Source organism: Ochotona curzoniae, unplaced genomic scaffold (assembly GCF_017591425.1).
Source record: "Ochotona curzoniae isolate NIBS_2020 unplaced genomic scaffold, NIBS_Ocur_1.0 scaffold_4505, whole genome shotgun sequence".
In the NCBI taxonomy this organism is placed as follows: Eukaryota; Metazoa; Chordata; class Mammalia; order Lagomorpha; family Ochotonidae; genus Ochotona; species Ochotona curzoniae.
The window spans coordinates 33235118-33239984 of record NW_024467118.1 but is presented as its reverse complement, the minus strand read 5'-3'; positions in this window follow the sequence as shown (position 1 = coordinate 33239984).

Here is a 4867-nt window from a genome sequence, read left to right as displayed (position 1 = left end):
GACTTACTGTCAAGTTCAGAAACACGGACATGTTCTGTAGACAGTCTGAAGTCCTCAACACGGGATTGAGGACTGACCCTCAGCCTTGATAAGACCTAACTGGGGCTTCTGGAGAGAGGCAGATACACAGCGAGGTGTCCTTGGACTGTGAGGCTTAGTGTTGGGGGCATGGGAGAGCTCCTCCTTAAAGCACCTCAAAGCTCTCAGAGGCCTTGTGATGACGCTGAATCCAAGAATGGATCCGCCTAGCTCCTGGGCTTCCTGCACGGCCAGTGCAAGTCCAAGCAGAGTATTTGAACAGCAGCTGTCCATCTCGACCGCCCACCCGCTGCCCTCACTCACTGACCCTCTCATCCTGCCTGGGGCTGGCCTGAGCCCTACTCCCAGGGTCAAGTGGCTCCAAAGGGCCATTGCCAAAGCCAAAGGTGACCCAGCCAAAGGCTCAGAGGCACTAAACAATCCAAGAGGGAGCAGGCGGAGCTGTAGGGAGGAGTGACTGACAAGGCACAGCCTCAAGGCCAGAGCCCCAGCTCCCAGGCCACTGGCCCCTGCCTGCATGGGAGAATGCTAACCCTAAAAGACACTCTGTGTGACCCGTAACACACACACACACACACACACACACACACACACACACACACACACCGGTGAATGTCAGCCCTGGAGTCTATTTTTTTGTGTGTTTTTGACAAATAAATTCCCATTTTGGCAAGGTCAGGCATTTAAATGGTCTCAAATACCCCACCCATTAGATATTATTATTACTTAAACTCTCCGAATAAACTTTCTTAGGATTTGCACTTTTTAAAATATTTTTTTTAATCCAAATAAATACCTTTCACTAAAGAAAAAAAGAGAGATATTATTAGGTACGCAAACTGTGTGTTGTCACATTGGTTTTGAAATTCTTAGGCTTGCTCTTTAAAAAAATAATAAAAATAATAAAAGTAAAACAAAAAGTAACAAGAAGCCACTTCTTGTCCTGACAAAACCCAGACATTCTGTAGAGTCAAGGGCTTCGGTTCTCAATGGGTGATTATCTGATGTTAAGGCTGGAAACAGAAGTCCTAAGGCTCCGCGGAGCCAGGAGCCTAGCTTATCATCCGTAAAATGAGAAGGTGGTCTGAGCAGACTGGAGCCTTGGCGCCTTTCTCCGGCGGCTTGGCTGCATTTAAAACTACAATACAAGCAGGCTCGAGGCGGCCGCAATGTATGCACTACATCGTACTTACAACGCACCCGCAGGAGTACGACAGCGCCCGGGAGAAACCATGATGACTCATGCGAGCAAGCCAGCAGCTGCCACCGACAAAATCGGTACCTTCGCAGCCAGAGATGCTGCGGAAGGACCCACGCGCAGGTCGGCTCCGCCACCGGCGGGACCCTGCGCTCTCCAAATCTCGTCCCCGTCTCCCAGTCTTTGAAAAAGAAGGGTTATTACACCTGCCCAATGGACAACCCCAACCCTGTGGTTGGAGCACATATCTCCAGGGAGTCCTGGCTCCCTGAACGCCACCCCCGGCCACTCGGTCCCCTGCGCAGCCGTTGGGCATAGGGCTGCGGCCATCTCTCCTGCCTGCCTGGCTGTCATCTCTGCCCTCCTGGCTGCCACCCTCGTCCGCCCACCTGTCCAGCTGTGGCTCTGAGCAGGGCCAGGAAAGATGAAAACTGCTCACCGGTCAGCGGCGCCGGCGCCTGTGCGCTCCTCCTGGCGACGCCGCGTGGTGAGCAGAGTGAGGCGCCGTATTTATAGCGCTTTGCTCGCGTACACCCCCTTCGGGGCTGGCTGCAAACCTGCATGACTCAACGCCCAAAGAATGCCGTGGAATGCAACGAGAGCCTTCTGGAAGCTGGGAGTTGGAGGGGGAGAGGAGGGGGGCGCTCCGGGGTGTATGGGGAGCTGCCCGCATGGACATCGCAAATGGTCTGTGAACCTGGGTGTCGCCTAGCACTCACCCGGTGATCCGGGGAAGCTCAGAGCCAGGGACTTGGAACACAACATCTGGGCTCCTGTGTCCATCTGGGCATCCTCTGCACCGGAGTGGGATAGGAGGAGGCAAAGACCATCTCACAGTTCCCCATGAAAAATACCTATTTCAATGGGGTGGTATCAGGAATGATGTGGGCGGGGCACAGACAGTGGCCTTGTGCTTCAAAGAAAGCCGTCAGGTATTGGACTGCCAAGGCTCATTGCACGAGGCAAGGTGGTCCCTGACAGACCCACTTCTCTTGGAGAAAAAAGAAATGAATTTAATTTGAAAAGCATGTTTTAGGGGAATGAGAGGTTTCTTCTGGCTCCCCAATAAATATACTTCCCAGCCACTTAGGTACCAGCCAAGCAATGTGGGCTTCGTGGGGTGGGATCCAAGCTTGGTTTGTCACAAGCCCTGAGTGTTTTTTGCAGGAGGTGGGGGGGGGGGGGGGGGGTTGAGGGGCAGACTGTATTTTCCTCTTCCATGCTGGCCTGACAATTATGCAACAGCATCTGTATCTTTAGGGACCCAGTAGCCTCCAGCTGCCCCAACTTTCTGCTGTCAGCACTACCCCAGCCTCTGGTGCAGAAGGGACAGGACAGGGAGCCATCAGAAGCCTCTGAGATGCAGTCACTTCTTGGGGAAGGAGCCGAGCTTCCTGCTCCGGATCCCCAGGACATCTGAGCTCCAGGAGCAGGGACAAGGAGACCTGCCCTGATGGCTGCAATCAGGCTCGTGGGAGTCAGGTGGACCCCACAGGGATAGGTAGCTTGATTTGGGGCAGGGGCGGCTTTGGAAACCAGCATAAAACAAAATGGCCTAAAGAACAGCAGGATACCAGTGGCCAGGGCCGCGTTTCCCTAGTAACCTTTGTACAGTGCAGCCAGGAGGCTCAGTCCCTGGCTACCCACAGTCCAGGAGCCACCAGGACCCTACTTGTGGTAAGGTATGGCCTGTAGGGAGCTGCAAGGCATGCCCCCAAGTGTGGGCTGCATGCTTGCGGGCCTTGCAACAGTTCCAGCTGGACCTTGTAGCCCAGGTCTGATGGGACCAATCGCTTTGACCTCCCAGCCTCAGCTTCTGCCACCTGCACAAGCAGGTGTCTTGACATCTAAACTAAATGTCTGAGGTCCCCAAGTGGGAGAAGATCTTCATCCAAGGAGGAGGAGGAGAAATGCAGCAAGAGCTCAAGGCTTCCTTGTAATTAAAAAAAAAAAAAAATATATATATATATATATATATATATCAGTAGTGGTTACATTTTCTATGGGAACTGCCTCCTTTGCAGCCCTGTCAATGCCAAGGTCAGAAACATTGTTTCTGAACCTCGATCCTTGTAACTTTTGTGCTCCCTAGTTCCCTGAGCATCCGGTGAGAGAGGCATAAATCTTCAATGACCAGTTTTTCAAAACTGGCTTTTGGAGGTCAAGCAGGGAGATCAGGCTTAGTCAGCCGAAATGGAGAAATGGGCGGAGAGGAAGAAAGGGTTTGGAAAAAAATAGCATGATTCACAGCCATGAGTGCAGAGCCCAGGGGACAAGTACTTGATTACTTCCTGTTACTAAGCAAACAGGATTCAGAATAAACCGTAAAAAAGAACACGAACTTTCAAAGTGCCATACATGCCTCATTACATTTTTAGTAAGTATTCTTTTTAAAGGTTTGTTTTATTATTTATTTATTTGAAAGGCAGAGTTACAGGAAGAGACAGAGAGAGATCTTTCATTAACTGGTTCACTCCTCAGATGACTGCAACAACAGTCTAGGCCAGGCAGAAGCCAGCAGCCAGTCCCCAGGACTTGGCTCATTCCCTCGCTGCCTCACCACTGCATTAGCAGGAGATGGACCAGAAGCAAAGCAGCTGGGATGCCAACAGGCACTCCGATATAGGATCCAGCAGTAAGTGGAGGCTTAACACACTGAAATACTATAGGTTCTTAGTATTCTAAGTAAATAATATAGGTCAACTGGTTTGAGCTCCACAATCTGCTGGGTCCTTATGCCCACACCACTCTTTCTAGCAAGTGATGGTCATTCTGCCTCAGTTTGAATGTCACCAGGAATGAATAGCCATCACCTCCAGTGAAGCTATGGATCACATGAGAGGCATCTTTTGTTGAGTTGGTTTGAGTGTTTTAACGCCAAGTTCAAGTCCAGTGCTAGCCTCTTCATCCATCTGATTTCCTGTATCTGAAGGCAACTTGGTCTGCAGCTCACAGGGACTTTAGGGCATTAGTTCCTTCCCTTCTCACCACTTGCAGATGTGTCCACAGCCCTCTGATCCCCTGGACTGTGTCTCTCTCAGAAACCTGGGGCCTGGCACTGTGCTTGTCCATGCCAGGGGCATCTTGGCACATGGAATTGAGCAGCACTACCCCCTTCACCAAATCTCAGAGATTCAAATAAGCTTTTATCTAGGTGCTGAGTCACTTGGCTGATTCATACAGAATTCATCACCATTTTGGCAGGTGTTGCTGTTTTGTTATTTTTCTCCTGCTGTGGACTTGCTCTGGTCTCGGGGGTTGAACTTGATCTTTGTTCTTGGAGAGATGGGAACCTAAGGGGAGGGTAGTATCCCTTTGTCCACGTACTCTTTGTACCCCATGCCTATCTCTGAATGCTCAAATATCTCCTGGCTGTTGGCCAGCTCAGCGTTCCCAGAATGATGGCTCAACCCCCAGACATAACTGAACAAACTGGAAACAGATCAGAGCAATATCCTGTGGCCCAAAATAAGAATCATTCTCCAAGCTGTAAGTATTTAATGGGTACATGCAGTCAATTGCAGGTTCATGATGAAATTGGGGATAATAAAGTCATATGCAGTGAAATAGGCCCACGTGCGATTTAGCAGCACGATGCGCACTTTTTCCTGGCCTTGCTCAAGTCAGGGA